Source organism: Numida meleagris, chromosome 3 (assembly GCF_002078875.1).
Source record: "Numida meleagris isolate 19003 breed g44 Domestic line chromosome 3, NumMel1.0, whole genome shotgun sequence".
Taxonomy (NCBI): domain Eukaryota; kingdom Metazoa; phylum Chordata; class Aves; order Galliformes; family Numididae; genus Numida; species Numida meleagris.
In genome coordinates this window covers 30,603,615-30,624,731 of record NC_034411.1, presented here as the reverse complement: position 1 = coordinate 30,624,731, position 21,117 = coordinate 30,603,615, and the positions used below count along the sequence as shown (strand labels likewise).

At 44.6% G+C, this 21,117-nt stretch overlaps 1 long non-coding RNA gene across 1 annotated transcript; it reads left to right on the top strand.

The window, feature by feature from the left end:
* LOC110397104 lies at nt 2,043-19,482 on the top strand. Its single transcript, XR_002437542.1, has 3 exons — nt 2,043-2,279; nt 3,233-3,313; nt 19,167-19,482. It is a non-coding gene; the product is annotated as an uncharacterized LOC110397104 (long non-coding RNA).

Sequence of the window (21,117 nt, the reverse complement as noted above, 5' to 3'; positions counted from 1 at the left end):
CTGCGTGGAACTTTGGAACAGATTAAATTGCACAGCCATGCCCTTGCTTTGCTCCTGTCACAGACTGCAGCTCTCCTCTGCTTCCCCTTCCTACACTTGGGTGATCTGGCTTGTCTTTGCACGTGATCAGGCACCAGCAAAAATAATTGCATACCTTTGCATGGCAAAAGTTCTTTCTATCAGAGTGACTCAGCAAGACAGCCATGCACTCCTATGCAATATCCTGGAACAGATAGCCTCTTCTTAAGTCTGCAATGAATTTGGGGTGGGACTTGAGCCTCCAGAACAGGGTTAGTGCCAAAGAACAGCTTATCCTTAATTACATTTCCACGATGGGATTCAGCTGTGGGGGAATGAACACCAGTGAACTCAAGGCAATACAGCTGATTTCCAGGAGAGGTAAATGAGAGATCTGGGAGCTTGAAATTGAGAGTAAGTTCTGCAGAGATAGAGATTTCATCATCTCCAAAATAGCCCTGGCAAGGCCCCAGTAGACGATGTAGCTAAGTTATTCTGTGGCTTTTGTGTTCTTTCATGTGGCTCCTGGATTGCTGAAGCTTAACCACAATTACAGTCATTTTATTTTAAGGAATCACACAATGGCATGGCCATCTACTCAGACATTTTGGGTGGCCCCTAAGAGGGACATTTTGGTGGCATTTTCAGTCATTGGCATCGTGGTATGGCAAGTTTCCTGCAGAACTATCGACTGCAAAGCCAATATTTTTTTAAAACACTTACAGTCAAACCTGTGGCTTCTTCTTTCTTTCTTTATTTATTTTTTTACTTTTTATATTTACTTTTTATATCCTGTTGTGGATGCTGGGGCAATGCCTTGAGGTCCGGCAGGCTAGACAGCATTTGGGGCACAGGAGTATTTGTTAAAAGCGGGGTATCTGGAGGGAGTTTTGGGTGCCTGGCAGAAAGCGGGAAGTGTCCGGATGTTCATTTTTCGGAATTGCTCTCCATTGGCGCCAGTCTGCCTGTTTGCAACATTTCACCCAGTTTTGCAAATGTGACAGCCCTCTGGCCAGTGTTACGTGTTCTGCCACAAAGTTTTGCGAAACACCCTCTGTGTCTTATCGAAATAGAACAGGCTAGAGTTCTGCTAGTGGTAAAAGTTCACAATACCGAACCAGACAAAAAATGTATATATAATTTGGGGATAGATCATCACCTTACATTTGAGTGAAACTGAACTCTCTTCTTCACCACCTTGGCAGTAATGCTATTTCCTGACCCATTAACTTCAGTGCTGACTCTCAGGGGATGTCCCCCCTTTTCCACACTGATGAACTGAGGAGCTGGTGATCTCCTGTCTCTCTTCCTGTGGCCATCGGTGCACTGCTGCATTTCTAAAGACCAGCCAGCTCTCAGTGTCTCAGCTTGAGTTCTCTTGCTTACAGACCTCCCTGTGCTGATTTTAACCATCTCTCAACCTGTCAGATTGATTTCTTCAACACGTTTGTGCACACTGACAGATGTCCTCCTAGCTGTTGGTTACTTGTACATTGACACGGATGAGAACGTGGTAAGCCGTAAACACCTATCTCTTGCTTTCCCTTCCCCTTGATCTTGGCTTGGTCTAAGTTTCACTTCCACTAGATGTCATGATGAGAGGAGAAGGAAAACACAACAGAGGTGAAGCTTGGCTATTATTCAATACAGGCAGTTCACTCATGTATTATACACTATCAAACTGTACCCTTGAGACAAATGTGCTGACTCTTTTATCATCCGACCACTCCGACCTTCCTGATTCTCTCCCTCTCCCCATTAGTCTCCACGCTGTGATTTATTTCTGTGCTACACTTTGTCTCTGTTCTTTGGGACAACTTGGCACAGCTGATGCAGTTTAGAACTTAATCTTCACCTGTTGAATGTAAAGTGCTCCCAAAAAATAATAACAATGATGTTAATAAGTTTAATAGTGCTTGGGAGAATGTAGAATTAGATTAGGTCCTTGCGGTATATAGACCTGTCATAGAGAGAATGGTGGTAGTTACGTAAGAAGTCATGCTTGCCATTCTCAGGTTCCTCACCAACATACCTCATCCATCAAGTTGTTTGACGTACTTTGGTGCTCCAAGAAGACAGAGAGCCTCCTTAGAGCTCCCACACTTCCCTTCCACATTGAACTGACCTCTGAACAAGTGCTAGACTATGAGGGAAGTTGAGAGTGCTGGAGCTTTCAGGTTTCCCCAACCTCACTTCATGTTTGCAGTGCACTGGCATGACCTTGATGCCCTTGGGCAGAAGAAGGGCCCTCCCTGAGCAAGGTAGGGCTGTGCTTGGCGGGCTGCCATGGGGCAGCAGCAGGCGCTCCAGCAGGGTTGCTCCTTGGGTGCATTCTGTGTTTTTCCATTCCTACTTTGTCTGGTCTGTATCGCGCACTTGCCAGATACCAAATGGCACTTTGGAATCCCTTGCTAGCCCTCTCTCTGTCAGGGCAGCTGCCGTAACATGGGTATAGGTCTAATTCCACACTCCAGCCGCATGGTTACAGGCCATATTGTGGTGACTGAAAGCTCTTTGCAGGAGAGGGAAGCAGCTCTGCAAGGACATCATGCATTTGCCTGCAGACAGGGAACCACAGCCCTCCTGCTACATGAGGAACTGAAAGCACGTGCATTTCTAGCATAATCATCCCTTGAAAATTCCATTTGTGTCCTATAGCAAATCTCAGAGCAAGTCAGCATGGGCAAGATCCATGAATGATGATAGATGGCATTATTTTGCCATGCAAACAACAAAGCAGCCACCAAAAGGCATCAAGTCTACTGAGTCCCTGATGAATGCCATTCAGATTTAATGCAGTATCTGGAGCAGAGCAAGCTATTCAGAGCTGGTGCGGAAACTATTTCTGTAGGTTTGGATAAGTATTGGATATTAGGAAAAACTTCTTCTTAGAAAGAGTGGTGAGGCATTGGAACAGGCTGCCCAGGGAGGTGGTGGAGTCCCTGTCCCTGGAGGTGTTCAAGAGCCGTGTGGATGTGGCACTGAGGGACATGGTCAGTGGGCATGGTGGGGATGGGCTGATGGCTGGACAAGATGACCTTAGAGGTCTTTTCCAACATGAATGATTCTGTGATTCTGTGTCAACACAGTGGTTGACCCTCTAGTTCCATACCTCCAATTCAGGTGGTGAATGCAATTGAGTAAGGCTCTGCAGGGCATCTTTCTATTCCGTGTCAATAAGAGGTTTGATGCAATGCTTGTTTTTGTTCCTTAGGGTGGTCAGTGCCGACGGAGGTTGAGGAATATCAACAGGGAGCTCTGCAACAATTTAATCCTGTGGAGAAGGGCTGGAAAGGTAGTAAGCTTATGCTTTGATGGGTGGTTGGGAAGGACTCGCAGCTGGAGCAGGATGTGGGACTCTGAAGCTTGAGTGCTTCTGGGCAATGAGTGAGATAGAGCTGCGTGGCTCCTGCTGCGATGAATTAGCACCACTTTGCTACTCTCCGTTCTGGGAAATTATTCACATGTATCGAGGTGTAAACAATCTCTTCCTGTAGGAGGAGCCCAGGAAGGAAGCTAGGTGTCTCGTCTTGTTCTTTCCTCAGAGCTGGGACTGATTCATGCAGTGATCTGAAAGTAAACTGAGGTTGGCTTAATTGAGATAAGGCACTTGTAAGGCTTGTTAGAAAGGAGAGCATTTAGAGGGACAGGGAAAGCACTCTGTTGTGGATATCTGTCTGGCTCCCGCATAAACAGGTGCATTTATTTAGATATGTTAATATCCTTTGCTGTAGGGAAAGCAACCGAATTGGAATGCTCAGTCATTAACTGCTGCAGGGAAAGGGTGCACACTAGAGGAATGTGAAGGGAGTTTTCCTGCCAAGGGAAGATTAAAGAATTTTACAAATAGGGGTTGAGAAAACAAGTAGTACTGGAGACCCTGTCTATTCATAAAGGAGGTGGAGCCTGGTGTGATAAACAGTCCTCGTTGCTTCTTTAAAAACACAAGGACAAAACGAAGAAGAGTGGCTGAACAGGAAACAAGACAGAAAGCTAGATCCTTTAAAAACTGTCAGCAGCTAGGGAGGGAAGGAAAAATCTGAATGTATGCAGAGCAATGTTGATTTGACGCTCACCCCAATGTCCTGCTACAGAGAGACAGGCCTGCAAAAGAACCAGAAGCAAAAAACAAAAAAGCCCAACCACCCAAAAAACAAAGCATGCTCCCACCTCTCTGGGTCTGTGCCAGACAGTGAAGTTCACTTTTAAAGGCAAAGCTGACGCGGAGACATTTGACAGGACTCACGCTTCTAAATCACATGGGTGCTTTTGTAAACATTACTTTTGGGTGTACTTAATATCTCCGCTATTAATCGGGTTGCAGGGAGTTAAAAGCCCATTAATGGCATCAACAAATTCTATTTAGCTGGGCTGAATTGCAAATGCAAGTTTAGATGGAGAACAAATACAGCGTGACTTTGGAGGAGCAGAGAGCCAAGCAAAAAAACATTAGCATTTTCATCTTGGAAAAACGCTCACAAAACAAACACCTGTTAATCGACCCAAAACACACAGCCTGCGAGAAGGGAGGAAAACCTTGATGGATGTGATACTGGAAGAACTTGTTAGTGTGTTAGTTAAAAACAGACAAAGAGAAATGCTCGAGAAATGGAAGGCAGTAGGTGGGCCAATACGTGGAGCAGAGTTGATAAGACCTTGGCATGCAGTTTGGCTGCAAGGACGGTCAGTGGAGTTTGGTCTTACTGGAACAAAGTGCACACAAAACAATCCTGTTCTGAAATCTGTGGCACACTAGCCAGGGTCCAGTGCTAACCTGGATGGTGTTCCCAGCAAAGCAACAATGGGGACAGAGGGCCTGGACGGATCAGCTGGGTTTTTGAAGACTGCAGTGGGACAGTGACCCAAACTTGCTTGGTTTGGATCTGTGTTGGCTGGCTGTATTTATGGGGGCATGGTAGTACCTATTCACGCTTACTGGTTTCTGCATAGCCAGGGCAAAGAGACTTTAACAGGGTGCCTGCCAGTTTGGAAAGGCATAAGTGGGAGTGGTAGAATAGGGTTAAGGGAAAATATACCTTGAATATCATGGGGAAGAGATTAAACAGGGAAGTGCACAAGAATGTGAACGGTTCCTGAGGCTTTCAAAGGAGGTAATGGCTTGTATTCCATGAAGTCCAATTTTCTATTGTCACAGAGGATGGGTAGATAACCAAGAAATATTTTTCTAAATACGTTAACTGCATAGTACTTCAGATAGATGGACTCTCATTTCTGTATTCTCAATGTTCTTATCACCTCTTAATAATGACATTAAAAACCACCAAGGCTGGAAACATGAAGTGCTCAGAAATGAGAAATTCCAAAGTCACGATCGCTCTTCGTGGCTTATCTCAGCCTTCTGTATGTATCTGCACTGTGTCACAGTCACAAGATGATCAGTGTATAGGATAGATCGTTGCTGTGTTCTCTCAGTAACTATTCAGAATTTTTTCTTACCCTCATCACTTGACCTCAGACCTTGTTTACTGAACACCACTTAAGCTTTGGGTAGAGTGCAAACTGATTACATTTTCTCATGGGCTTTTCTGTAACACTTTCACTCTAAATCTGAGCAGTTCACAAATATGTAGAGATTTCCCCTTACTGCAGCTCTTGCGAAAAGAGGAAGGAGCTAGCACCACTTCCATTTTACTGAAGTGAAATGAGGACAGAGGGATTAGAGGGGTTGGGATCACTAACTCTGGCTGTTCACTTTACAGTTATATGTTTGTTTTTCTTCTTCATTTTTTTTTAGTGCACACTATGTATGTTTAGTCAATGGCATGTTATGAAAATCTGCAGAGTGCAGAGGATTACCCTCCAAGTGACTATTGTGAAAGACAAATTTGCAGATATGTAAGAAAAACAATTGCTTTCGGTGAATGTAAGAGCTGAGCACTTACTGTGAAAAAGGGACAAGAAAACAAAAATTGTTGAGAGGACTGGGGGGGGTGGACAAGAAAGTCTAATATTGGGAAAAGTTCAGTGAGTAAATATGAGCACTTGAGAACATCTTTGGGTAAGACATGAAGATGAGATGACAGATGAAAGATGAGCTGAGCAGCCTCTAGAATACCCTTGTTAGTGAGCTTTGATTCAGTATCCTCCACCCAAACTGGAGAGGGAATCAGTGGCAAACCTGTCATAGCCTGATGCGAACTGTCTTTGGGCACAAAACAAATCCTTGGCTGAAACAAGAAGGACTGTGGCACAGGGAACTTCTGCCAGGGTTTCTGCTGGGAATGGCCAGGAATTGTGAACCTCTAGAATCAGAGACTCCCATAATGTTACACTGAAGGCACTTTTCTTGCAATGCAGATGGCTCAGTACTTTTGCCAGTCTGACCCCAGGTGTCTGCAGCCTGGCAAACAGAGTGCGAGGTATTGGCCAACTGTGAAAGTGCTTATTTAAGTGACAGCAGCTGAAGCAGGGCTAGGCAGCATTCAGCTGCATTAAAGACCAGATAATCTCTTCTCCACCTCAGTCCCCTCCCTCATTTCCTACACACCCCCAGTTTGGCAGTAAAGGAGTCAGAGTCTGTGGAAAAATCCAACAAAACTACGTGATCATGTCTTTAAGGGCTGTACTATAATGCACAGGCACAAGGTTGGGAATTCATGTTGTATGGCAAGCCCCCAGACTAGCATTTCCTCACTCCACCATACAGTCATGATGCATCTTTTGTGTAGTTCTCCGTGTGCTACTGCATCGGCTTATAGGGGGAATCACAGCAAATGATTTTCAATGGCTTGAATGCACCTTCTCTGTCACTGGATCCTGAGTGATGCACCCCATGCACTATGGTGCTCCCCATCTCCTCTTGCCCCTTTCTCTCACCCGCACCCCATCTCTCAGCTCTCGATGGTGCCTCATACTTTTTTCCCACCCTTAACGCCCAGCTCTTTCCATTTGTGTCTCCATTTACCTCTCTGCCCCAGAAGACAGAGTAGGCCCAGGCCTCTCCGAACTGGAGATCTCAGCAGGAGTGGTGGCAGCAGCAGTTCCTCTCAGTGCCCTCATGTCCTTGTGAGAGGGCACATGGGTGCACCTCCATCTCCTGCACAACGAGACACAAAGCCAGTAGGGATGCCCAGGAGTCCTTCAGGGAAAATAGTGCTTGGCCTGCTTCTTCTGCTCACAAAATGCTAATGTTGGCTTTTCTGAGGCTTATGAGGTGGTCACGCAGGTGTAGGTTTTAAGGAAGCTGCCAAAAGCATGTTCTTGAGAGGAAGGCAGGCCTACATTTGGGTGCCAGCTCTCAAGCATGGGAATCACACATCAGTAAGAACGCTTTACCATGAGGGAAACAATGCATTTTTCTTCTTGTTGTCAGAAACAGCCACACCACTTAAGAAGAAATGCAAAATAAAATGAACAAAAAAATCAGCTTGAGGCAGACACCCAGCATAGGGAATTGTCAGCCAGATGGTTAGTGTGACAAAGTTAGAAGTAACTGATAAGAGACCTTTAATAATAAATATTAGGCCACTTCAGCATTAGGTGAGACCACCTCTAGCGAAAGCACGTCACCTTTCTCTTTTTAAGGATGTTTTTTTGATACTGACCACAGCAACAAATCTGCTGAAGAAGCACAACAATGGGATGAGAAAGGCCCAGTGAGTAGCTGCTGCTGTTACATCATGAATGTGTCAGAGGACAGCGGGTACCTCTCCACCAGTTGCCCTGCTGCTGGGTCCTGCTCCCTTCTCCCCTCTTGGCCTTGCTTCCTGTGCATGCTGCCTTCTCACCCACTGCAGCTGCTCCCTTTGTGCCTTCCTTTTTCCTCCGGGCAACTGCCCACTCAGCCTCCTGAGCAACCTCCTCCTTGCCTGTCCCACTGCTGGCTTGGGCTGATGCTGCCTTCCTTTCCCCTTCCTTCCGCTGTCAGCGTGCCTCACTGGTCTTTTGGAGAAATCTGTCTTCCTAATCTGCTGTAAGACACATAGGAGAGGGCAAAAATGTCAACTTCTGTCAACTTTCTCGGGAGCCAAGGCTGGGTTCATGGCCTAGTGACTTCGGCGGGACAATCCCAGTGGATGTCATCTAAGACTTGCTGTAGTCAGTGGACCAATGCCAACTTATACCAGCAGAAAACCTGGCTTGTTGGCTTGGTTTTCAGAGTGGCTTGGGTGGTCCGTGTCAGAGAGCAAGCCAAGCCCTGACTCCAAAAGAATGCAGAAATAGTCAGATACAACTGTGTACTCCCTCCCCTTCCATGTCATCCACCTTCTACTACTTTCATCCCAGAAGCATGTAAACATAGAGGGAGTAAGTCTGTGTGTACATGAATTTTCAGTTGTTGTGTGCACTGATGCTTGCTCTGTTTCATTTCTGGAAGGTACCCTTTGTCTCAGGACGTGCAGCACACAGTGCTTTACTGTGTTTGTGTGAGCTGCTCCTGCTTGTTCCCATTATTAGCGGTGCATTTGCTTTCAGCAGCATGTCTGCCACAATTTAATCATGTCCTGGGCCATCAGCTCTAGGCTCATAGAGCGTTCTTCTACATTCAGAGGAAACTGCTGTCTGCCTTCTTTATCACCCTTGAGATGCTTGGGCAAATCAAGACAATCGTGTGCAAGACCTAGCATTGCTTTCTTCAGCAGCACAAGCACTTGTTTTCTTACTTCCATTCTCTCTGTGTGTACTTCAGGCCTCTACTCTGTCGTGCAACAAGTTGGGTAAAGTTGAAGATTCATGAAATTGGAGACTGATCACTTTCATGAGTCTCTACCTGATGCATTAATGAAGAACTTTGTTGTGCTTAACAAGTCAAAAAATATGCAACCTGGATTAATATCAGTACATACTACAAATGGGTAAACTTTTCCTGTTGTCACTCTGCCTTGTCTTTTTTGGGGCCATTTCCCATAGATTGTGAAAATCTCATTATGAACTTATGGCCAAAATATTTCTGAGTGCCAAAATGTTACATTAATGATTTTAGTGTCCGTATCTGTTAAAATTAAGAGATTTCTTGCTCTTTTCCTTTCCCTTTCACTTTCCCTTTCCCTTTCTCTTTCCCTTCCTTCCCTTTCCCTTTCTTTTCCTTTCCTTTTCCCTTTATTTTTTTAAAGTGAAACTTCATTTTGTTTAATTGAAACCTTTTCCCAATTACAATTTACAGTAAGTGTGTGCAGAAATAATTCCTGATACTCAGTGACAGCTCTGTCCCAAGCAATTATGTCCTCAGCAGACACTTTAATTTTTACAGGGTTTGTAGCATCTGTGTAGTGAGATGTTTTGGAACCTGCCCAATAAATATATCAAAGGTGTTCAGCCCTGGGCTTTCCATGTGAAAGGAGATCTGAAAAACCTTATCTGTGCATCTAATCTGCTGAAGAATTTGGCTTCCACCAAGTGAGTCAATATTTCAGTCCAAGTGGAAATTTTCTCTCTGAATGTTTCAGAGGCCATTTAAGGCTGAATCAGCTATGCTCTCCTCCATAATTAGAAAGGAACAAGCATCCCCTTCTGTTTTGCAAATACTGCCACTTACTGTCATGCAGTATCTCCATGGCCTTCCACTGCAAGGCTGGAGGAATGTTTTGGATCATCCAGATCCAAGTTTCCATGACACTTCCATCTTCATTTGGATTCCAGAAGTGCTTTGCCATGACTGAGGTTTCACTCTGCTTGACGCTGTTCAAAAGCATGAGAGACCATCTTGACTCCCATTACATTACAGAGCAACAAAGTGAAATGAACTATTCCTGTTTCTGTGGAAGGAGTAAAGGTTCACTCAGTGTCTCCTCAGTTGTCTTGTAATCATTCAGTCATCCTTCCATCCTGTTTTATTTAGCTTGCTTTCCTAAAAAACTCTTCTTTTGTTCTTTGAGTCAATTATTATCAATATTTTATGACTCAGGATTGTCCTGGAGGTTATCATTTCTTTCTTCCATTTCTTTCTGTGAACCTAAATTTAAAAGGTAAGGCAGGACTGCAGACAACCTCACATCCACCCCACTGGAGGAATCTCTGTTTTCTGCTTCCAGCTCAATGCAGCTATTATTACAAAGTGAAAAAAAAACAGCTTGCTATTATTACAAAATGAAGGGGTATCTTCTGATTGATTGTTAGAGGAAACTATGCTCTGGTAGCCTGCTATATGGATGCCCTGATATTTGATATTCTTTTCCTTGCTATTTGCTACATCTATTTCCTTTCTGTTTGGAGACCATTTCTTTCTTTCTTTCTTTACAACACTGCTTCTGTCTGTACTCTGCTGAGTTCCCAGTCTGAGCTATTCTCCCGTAGTCTTTGAATCTCCTAGTAGAAGCTATTGGAGTTACTGGAGACAGGCACTGCTGTTGCCATAATCAATACTGGAGTGAAAGCCTTGTCCTATGCTATCTCCATACTTCAGAGTGACCTCTTGGTTCATTTTTTCTTCCTTTGTTTCACAATTATACATGTCAGGATTCTCAGCTGCTGTAGATGAATGTAACTTCACCAAAATCAATGGATATCCATCAGTTTATATCATTCAGCAGTCTAGGTAGGTCACTCCAAAAGTGATGCCTTCCAATTTATTTCTATGGAAACTTCAACAGATACAAAGAGCACAATAACACTATTTGATAGAGCAAATTCTCAGCTACAAAACTCTTTTCAACGTAGTCACTGTTATTAGCTCTGCATTTTCTCCAGTGATGAACAAGAGCCTGCATGCCACACTCATCAAAATCTGCACCAGCGGAGATGACCCATTGTTTCACAGCTGATATGACAGCATCATTGCTAGGACAATGTTACCTGCACAGTCCAACTTTCACTGTTTGGTCACCATAAACATTCAGCAACTGTCAATGGGTGCCATATTTTCCCTTGTGGAGGAATTCGGTGACACACCTTTGCTTCGTGCACACTTCCATGTCAGATGCCATTCTGTCAGACTGCCCTTCTACTGCCATTTGTCACATGGCAACAAAATATCATGGAACACTGACAGGGAGGTTCAACCTGTACGGCCATACTACCAACATCCACCTCTGATGTCATGGGCCAACATAATAACATAGGAGGCATTACTTTTGGAGAAGCCCTTGTAATGTAAGGTCACTAAGGAGGGAATCAGTCACATGTTGAACTAAAAACACTGCTTTCTGAAATGTGCTACATTTCTTTTTGTTTCATTTTGTTATTATTATTTTCCCTAGTGTGTCCTCTTCTTTCATTTTTCCAGTATATTTTAAGTAACCACAAGCAAAGTAAAAATCAATAGCTGAAGAACTGCTGCCTCTTCTTTTTCTACTCATGGTATAATTTGCTGGCTTAATCATTTCCCAAATCTTCCTTTGTCACTCCTAAGCTTCAGAGCTTCTTGCCATGGTTATGCCAGTCTGATGTCTATTTAAACTGAGAGGCTTCCTGCTCCATAACATTCAACGGGCTCATCAAATCCTGAAAAACAACTTTTCCTTCTGGCAACAGTGTGCACAGTAACTGTGTTTTGAACCAAGAACTGATGTGAGGATGACTCAGTAATCCAGATGGTCAGGGCACGGATACTCCGTGTGGAAGGGAGGGCAGAGATGGACACTTCATAGGTAGTGGCTCCCCTACCAGACAGAAAGCTGAGGAGGGAGAGAGATAGTCTGATGTGAAAGACAGCACAAAGAAGCTCATATTGCCTCCTACCACCACATATTTGCCATTCTCTGAATCAACATTCCCCTTCCGTGGTTCCAAAATTAAGCCACAGCTTTAAACTTGAAATGTTTAAAGAAAGGAGGGGGGGAAAAAGTGTCTGGGCCATTCTTCAAAAGCCCCGTGTAAACACTGGGTGACCCATTCCTTGTTCTTTTCCTAACCTGGCTGAACTCTGGAAGCAAGCAATAAACAGCAAAGGTTAATTAAATCCATTTCTAAGTTTAACACCCGTGGCTCTCCACCCTGTCCTAACCAGACTTTGGGGGCTGTGTGTTATGGGCAAATATAACCTGGTTTAAATTCCAAAACATGATTTCAAGCTTCCTTTAGAGACAAAGAAAACTGATTTCTATATGCTGAAATGAGTCATTCAAGACAGGGAACCTAATTAGGGTTGCAGCAGCAGCAGTTAATTTTCCCACCAAAAAGAAATTTTGTGCACTAAAGAATGAAGTGCTAGTTCCGGGCAGCAGCACCAGGCACTCAGTGTAATTATAATTTATATGGCCCTCACTGCTGCAGTAGTTAAGTGCTTGACAAGAACCAAGGGATTTGCTTCGAGGTAGGGAAAAGTTTTCTTCTCTTTTACAACCAGGGAACCACAGTGCAGAGAGATGAAACAGCATGCGTCTGACTGTTGAGTGGATCTGGCCAGGCTGGACTCTGGTTGCCCTAGAACATCACTAATGCTTTCAGCAGGAGCTGCAAACTTTGCTTTCACCCTCGCTTTTGCCCTGCTTATGGCTCTGGGAAATCTTGATCCTCCTTTCAAGCAGGTCAGTGAAGGGAAGGAGCAGCCTTCCCTCAGCAGCAGGACCAGCTATCCCCAGCTCCAACCCCAGATTGAGTCATTCTGTTCAAAACATGAAACTGGGAAATATTCCATGGATTTCAGAAGGCGAAGGGCTCAGTCTTCAGTTTTCAAAAGATGTCAGACTGCTTTAGCTGTATATTACCTCTTTTTGGGGAGCTCACACCTGACCCAGAGCTGTCACCATTCTGATGCCTCACCAGAATGTCAGGTACCAAAACAGGATTAGATATGAGTAACCCTAAGAACTCCCTGGCTTGCAAAAATACACAATGGGTTGCCTTGTCTCCTTTTTATTTTTTTGTGACTCCAATAATTGTATAATTCAAAGGTTTTCTTTGAGTCCAGGAGGAACGTTAGTTCTTGTTAATGTTAGGGAGGGGGGAAGACACTCTGATTTGCTTCAATGAAAATCTCCTCTGTAGAAAAGCAAGCCAGGCTGGAAACCTACAGTGAAAAATCTCTTTTTTTTTCAAACTGAGACATATTGGGTTTTGTGCTGGGTACTCAATACCAGAATCCCTTTGAGGCCAACAGAGGCTGCAGCTTTTGCCACTGCCTCTGAACTACACTTTGAGCCGAGGGAAAAGGCCAAATCCACTTAAGAGTGGGGCTGAAATGCCTGTGAAGCCAGGCCCTGGCCCCAGTCTCCTGTGCTGGTATGGAAGAGATGAGAGCGGGGCTGGTTGCCTGCTCTACCAGGAGTGCTGGTCTGGCCCAAAGACATGCGACCGCTGGGTGGTTTGGCATAGCACGGAGGCTTCATCCAGCCAAAGAGCTTAGCGCTGCTGGAGACTTTCCTCTGGGCCCCAAATCCGCTTTCTTTCTGTCGTGGGGGCTTTGTTCAGTTTTGGAGGTCAGCCTAGAGCAAGCTGAGCAGCTAGACAGGGTTTCACTTTCACCATAAGAGGATATCTTTGTTGTAGGAAGCTCTTACAATAACTCTGTAAACATGAATGAACAAGTTTCCCTGATAACGTCAAGTGAAAAATCCCATATTTTTCTCTTTCTTAATGAGCAAGGCTTGCCCTTCAGTGTCTCTGACCTGGAGCGCATGTTATTACTGTCGGGTGACAGTGCTGTAATCCCATTCTTGTACTTGATTTATGGAGGCAGGGCCTGCGGCTGCGTCAGGTCAAGGCTCCGTTACGCTAGACACTGTACGAGCTCCTAATGAGGGAGAGAGGCTGTATCTCGGAGAGGATGGACAAGGGCTGGGAGAAAAAATGAAGGCCCAGCAGCTGAACCTGGAGCAGGGCAAATGTCTCCTGAACCCTTGAACAATATCCCAGCTGCTGACTTTGTTGCACTTAAAAATATTCCTGACTTTCTGCGGTCCTAGCTCTGGCGCCAGAAGATCTTTCTGTTTTGTAGCTGTTTCACCTAATGGGTCAAGCAGCAATTATTTGACGCACAGACACAATAGTGGGTTTAAGTGACACATATGAACTTGATTATGATTTCCTATGGGGAGACAACCACATCTGCTACGCTTCAGGCATGATTCAGGGGATGCTTTTTTCCAGCTCCTCAGGTTGGGAGTGCCTGTGTGAATGTAACCACAGTGACGCACAGAGCTGAAGGAAGGATGGGTCCAGCAATTAAATAGAAAAAGAAGAATGCCTTATTAATGACCTCGGGCAAGCTGCTGATGAGCTCTGTGTGGTGCCCCAAAGGTTAGCACGAGCTGCCTCAGTGAACAGGAAACCAGGGCAGAAAGCAGAGCATGGCTTTCACGTTTAATGGGATCTCCCTTCTCTCCAAGAGGAACAGCACAAAGCAAATGGACCGTCCAGCACTGACTGCAGCTTGTGTGTGGTCTGTGAGCGTAACTATATGTGCAATCCCATAAGGATAAGGTAAGGTAGTTTCTATGAAGTGTTTTAGGCAAGGGGAGAGCAGCCATGCTGGAGGCTGGTGGAAAGCAACACCTCAGCAGCCTCCTGCCACATCAAGACAACGTTGGTCTGCAAATATTTCTTGGTAAACTGTGGGGACTGTGGTGCAGAGAAAGAGAAAGGGTTCCTCAAACCCAAACATCCCCAGATAAAAGCTGGAGATTACCGTCTTCCCCCTGCCCCTTCCCCAGGAGCCAGCCCAGATCACTTGGAAGACTCTCCCTATCCTCTTGCCATGACAGAGGCCCCAAATGCTGTCCCATGTCCATCACCAACACAGAATTTGGCACAACACTGGTGTGGCCATGTAGAAGCACTTGTCTTCTCTCTGCTCTGGAAGCAGGCTATATTTTGAAAAAGGGAGAGGACAGACGGAGGAAGGAACAACAAATCCTCTTTTGCTCTGAGATGTGCACACGTGTTTTCTGATGGTTTCATTATTATAAGCTCTCCCATCTCACCCCTTTCACCATTCTCTAATAATTCCAATAAATGTCAGATCCAATCTCAGTTAATGAAATATACACCTATTAAACGACTGAAGTAGAAAAATGGCCCACCCTGACTCCCTGCCTTGAGACCCAGCTGCAATGCCTGCTTTTTACCCTGCAATCAGATGATTTTTACCAGGTCCCCAGGAAATTTCCAGTAAAATAAACAAATTTTAAAAATCCGATGGGACTTCCAGCTTGCTTCATCAAGGAACCCTGAGATGTTATTCAATACAAGGAGCCATTTGGTTCACGTGTGATTGCAAACACTAACCAAAGGCAACATAATGGGATAGGTATTTACAACATAACCATTATCTTATCAGAGCTTCAGGTACAGCTGTAAATAGCCTGTTCCAGCTGGGCAATCTGCTGAGTTAAATAGGTTCTACTTTTAGAAGCAGGAACTGGAGAACATGTCCCATTTAAACGCAGATTCACTTGCACCCAAGGGATGGAAACTCAAACAGCAGACCCTGGCCACGGGGGAGGTCCGTGTTCTGTGCAATGTTGCTCCCTCCCTCTGACGCAGCAGGCTGAGCTCACACGGATCACACTGCTAGCACAAGTGCTCTGTTGACAGAGTCCTGTTAGCAGCTCACCAACCGCAGAGAACTGCAGTTCCCTGGATGGGAGGTTATTTTGCACAGTCAGACAAAAAGAAAGTCAATGCTGAAGGTGGAAAAAAAGACACTACTTTAGAAGCAGTTAGAAAAAGAAAGGGAGGGGGCAGAGAAGGATTGAGGAAGGAGAACATGAAAAACGAGACCAAAGAAAGAATAATTGTTAAAGGACAAGCTTTGCCACTGTCTCCTTGGCTGTGACCTGCCTGAATGGGACAAAGTGTTTACTCTCTGCATGCTGCCATGCACTGAGTGCCAGGTAAAAAGACTGATCTTCCACACCCTGGCAGTAACATCTCTCTAGTGCAGTGTCAGCAGGAAACCAATCTGCTAAACCTAGACTCAGTCCCCGGGTTTCAAAGGAACCTTGTAAAGAATCAGAATTGGGTTGCATTGAGTTTGAGCTTGTCTAGAAATGGAGTTATTTCAAAGAAACAAAAGTAAGAAGGTTTTATCTCAGATGTGAGAAATTTGCAGCCCATTCCAGCCTGATGGAGATTAGTCTCCATCAGAAACATCCCAGGGGCAACTCTACAAGAGAGCTGTCAGAAGATGCTAGCAAACATTTTGGTGGGCTAGATGGATGATACTAAATCTTGCTTATGAACGTTTGGCATCTACTCTACTGGAGAGTGGGTGATTTGTGGTGACTGAGTGCAAGGGAAGGTGGAAGTGGACTTGAGTTGACGGGTAACATCAGAGGTTTGGGAGTCTAGAGAAAGCAGCCATTGGAACGGTTGGTTTGCTAGCAAGGAGTGAGCCAGGGGTACTGAATTTATTTACATATATATTACCAGGGCACAGAAAGTGAGCCAGGGTAAACAGAAAACAGAGAACAGATTAATTTGCTATAAACATGGAAGCAATTGCAACAGAAGACAATGTGCTTGACAAAGGCTATTTAGTTAAAAACTTTCAATAAAAGCATCTCATATCATGAAAGTATGCAGCTTTTGGCAGCTTGCAAAGACATACAAAACCAAAGTGCATTTATGAACATAAGTTTGGGGGAACAAAGACATGGAACGTTTAAGTCTGATGATGAGTCAGAAAGTGAAGTTCTTCAGGCTTCCACTTACATGGTGTACATGAGACAGACACCATCAAATTCTGAAATAGTGTCATTTTAAGCAGAAACTTTCTACCTTTATATTAAAGACTGGGCAGAGAATGGATTGCGAACAGGCATTAGGAGAAGGACTTGGTGTTGCTGGTTGATGAAAAGCTCAATATGAGCCAGCAATATGCATTGCAGCCCAGAAAAACAACTGTACCCTGGGCTGCATCAAAAGAGGTGTGAAGGACGTGCCAAAGGAGGTGATTCTCCTCTTCAGCTCTGCTCTTGTGAGACCCCACCTAGAGTACTGCATTCAGCTTTGAGCCCCTGCAGAAGAAGGACATGGACCTATTGGAGTGAATCCAGAGGAAGATCATGAGTATGATCTGAGGGTGGGAGCACCTCTCCTTTGAAGACAGGCTGAGAGAGCTGGGGTCCTTCATCCTGGAGAAGAGAAAGTTCCAGAGATACCTTATTAGTGGCCTTCCAGTACCTAAAGGGGTTCTGCAAGAAAGCTGGAGAGAGACATTTGCAAGGGTATGTAGTGATAGGACTAGGGTTAATGACTTTAAACTGAAAGAGGGTAGATTTAGATTAGATATAAGTTCTTCACAATGAGGGTGGTGAGGCCCTGGAACATTTTACCCAGAGAAGACGTGAATGCCTCATCCCTGGAAGTATTCAAGACTAATTTGAATGGGGCTTTTAGCGACCTGGTCTAGTGGAAGGTGTCCCTGCTCATGGCAACGAGGTTGGAACTAGATTGTTTTTAAGGTCCTTTTAATCAAGACAAAAGGGCAATGCAGTCCTATGCAGTCACACAGGACGGGAAGAGTCCATGTTGCCAAGCTACACGGGATGTTTGCAGAAGAGCAGATGCTAATCAGGACATAGAGAGCAGAGGAAGCCCAAGGCACATGCATATCTGGGTTGAATCAAAGTTTACAAATGCAGACGTATTACTTGTTCACCGAACAGATGCAGCATCTCTTTTTAAAGTGCTGGTGGGTGGCCTTTACTGCTATGAGAGGGTTTAAAAACAACATAAATATTCTCACTGATGGGAATACCCAAGTGACTGTCAAACTATGTGTAAGAATTGAATCCTGTGAGGATAGAGAAAGTTGTTAAAGTTTACCTAAATTTTGGGCGTTTGCTGAACAAATAGACACCAGCTGGGCAAAAAACAAACATCTCTTCACTAGTCTGAGATGGTCTGTGTAGGGTTAGAATTTGATGAGGAGATGAGCAGGGTTGAAAACGGCTCCTAGCTGGAAGCAGGAGTAAGGCTGTCATGCAATAGGAGGAAACAAAGATCTTTCTGGAAGGGGAAATGGGTCATCTATGAAATGCAGGCGTGTGGGAGGAAGGCATTTTAGGAGCTTAGATAGTGTGGTGAGTGTCCTTCCACTGCTCGTTTTGCTTCTTATATGACAGGGACAAATGGTTATTGTACCTTGTGGCAATGTCACTTAAGCAGCCAATGCCCACTGCCCAAAGTAGACACTTGGGATTTGATCTCATGGGAGCTGGTGAATGTGCTGCATTGAAGACACTGTTTTTCCAGGACTTCCTATAGCCGGATGTACAAACCCAGATCACTTCCACTACAGATATTCTGAGCAAGGGGTTTGCCTTCGGCAACAGTTTCCGTTGGTGGCTTTCCTCTCAAGAGTCAGTCACAGGACAGGTTGGGCAGTCAGATGTGGAAAACAGGAGAGTGAGATGGCATCATTCACCTCCCTTATCCCTTTCCTGAGGCTGGCAGGGCCACCGCCCATGTTCAGCTGTATATCCTGAGTCCAGCCTTTAGCTTGTCCCTTGCAAGAGGGTCTGAGGAGGATCCTTGGAGGCTGTGCATCTTGAACAGGACAGTTGGGGACATAAGGTAGGGTTGAAGTGAATTTACAGGTGTGCCTGAGTGAGGGTATTTTGGGCTCATGTTATGGCTTCAATCTAAAGGCCATCTAGAGTAGGAGAATCTCTTGCTCCTGTTTGAGAGATGGAACTATCTGCACAGAAGGCACTACAGGGGGAAGTAGGGAGGTAATTCGCAAAGGATGGCTGGAGGATAAAAAGGGAACTGTTTTGTGAAGCCAGAATGACGTGTGCATAAATAGCGGACGTCAGCACGCAACACAGTCAGGTCCTTCACAGGGTAACACAGGGAGCTCTTTTAAACACACACATACATGCACACACAAAAAGAACAATTTATGGTTGTGTCAGATTCACGTCTGGGCTTCTCATTAAAATTAATGAGGTAACGTCTCTGAGGCATTCTGAAACGGATGCTGCCTAGAGAGTGAGGGAAAGACCTCTATCGCTTTCAAATAGCTACTTAGCAAAACCAATTGCAGTTTTTACTTTCCATGACCACACATCAAACGCCAAGAGCAGAGGACACTGTTTAAACCCATAAGCAACTGGCCTTTCTTCAGATGCTTTTAATACAACGACCAAGATTCAATGACCAAACTCCTGCTGAAAACATAAAAAATTTACTGCCCGGGAAGGGTACTAACCTGGTCCTATTTCGTATCATTTATGGAATTATATGGAGATGAGGACTAGATTATTATTCATATTTTTAATTAATATATTTTCTTTTGTCTACAGAGTCAAGTAAATGAGAGAAGATGTAGTGGCAAAACAGTGTGCAATCGCCTGTCACAAACTCTACCAGCACCGTGGAAATGCAAGACCTCAGTCTTCCTATCCATCTGTTGTCTGCAGATAGCTGAGAAAATCCCACCCAAAATGAGTGTCCTACTCAATCACCTTCTTTCCCTTCAACCTGTGACTAATCTATGAAGAAAAGAACAGCTTGCCTAACCTGACAAATCTGCAATGCGCACCTTTATTACTTGACTGAAACTAATAACTCTTCCATGGCAGCCAAAATGGGTGATCAATACAAATCCATGCAACAAAATATTTTGTTCAGTTCTTATCTAAAAGATTTTGGTTTTGTTGCAGTGCCTCATGTTAAACCTGCAGAGTTGGTCACTTGGCTAGGAGATTACATATGGGAGGAATGCCTCTGCTGTGAACTTCAGAGGCATTCTGCTGCACTCTGGTTACATGAGCACATACTGTAGTTTGGTATGACCTCTGGCTAATTGGACTGTGGAGGAGGAAGCCAGAGGAAGCTCTGGGTTACCTGCTCTGAGTGGCACCAATGCCATCAGTATGATGTCACAGCAGGGAACATCCCATAGGAGAGGCAGAGGGATGCTGTGCTGGAGAAACAGATGCACTCCTCCTTCTCTGGGCAGAGCCCATTCAGCCCAGACTTTGTCTGTTTGTCACTCACTGCATGCTGTGTTTTTTGTGCAGATAATGTTTGTGGCAGTGCTAAGCACCCACACCTGGAAAGGAAGTCAGTGGGAGCTGTATGCTGAATGTATAAAAAAGCTTGAAAGCTTGCCAGCAGCTTTGGGAAACAGAAGCCCCGAGTGCCTTCATTTTGGCATCCACAATTAGTGAGAAACATCAGGCAACCTTGACCTCTCTATTTTATTGTGGATCTGAACCATCTCCTCTCCCATGCACGCTATGGAGAAATAGGCATCACTTTTTTGAAGCTCTCTGATTTGAGGGTAAGGCCACAGAGAAACTCAGTAATAATGACTACAGGACAAAACAGGAAAGAAAAAAAGAAGGAAAAAAATTGAAAAGGAAAAAACAGTGGAAAACAGGCCTGCAGGCCATGCACTGGGTAGGGCAAGTAGCTAAGCTGAATAATTATGCACAGAGTCAAAACAGCGGAAAAAGAGTATGGGATCATGAAATTAAGTGCTGCGCAGTGCCATATGCTCGAGGTTGTGCATGCAGATTGCAGAGTCAACGTGAAGTCTGCAGGCTCCAGCTTTTGATGGGCAGGCTTCACTGGATGCATGTTTGCTTAATGTAAGTGCCTGTGTGCTAAGCACTAGGATGCGGAGTAGACATCCAGTGCTGGAACATACCCCCCTTTCCCACTAGCTGAACATCTTCCTTGTATCTTCTCCTTGTCTTGCATGCTGCCTGACTTATGAAAGCCCCCAATCAAGGTGCCCTGTTCTGTACTGAATAATTGATCCTACCCCTCCTTGTGCCTGCAGGTGGGCTTGTTGCCTGCTGTCTCAACCCCTCTGTTTTCTGCATGAAAGAAACAGGCTCCGAGGTTCATCCTGACTTTTCCTGTCCACATATATCAGGAAGTGGGAGATGATAGTCTTTTTCTTTCTGCATATTTTCAAAGACAGCACAGAGCCTCTTCAACATGATATATCAGTAATTTCATTTAAGCTGGAGAATTATCTTTCAGTATATATCATTGGTATATTTAAGTTTCATTTTATATCAGTTTGATAAAATTAAACTGGGCCTGCTTTCTACAAGTGTCCTGGATGTTTTCCATTTCTGTAATTTTAACATCTACTTGCTGCACATTAAAAAAGAGGCCTGGCAGAAGCCTATGCTACTCCTTGTTGTATGAATGTCACTGAGCCTTGTCCAGCTTCTCCAACCTTATGCAAAGTTTAACAGTATCAAACGCTTGGGAGCCTACCGTCTTTTCATTAAT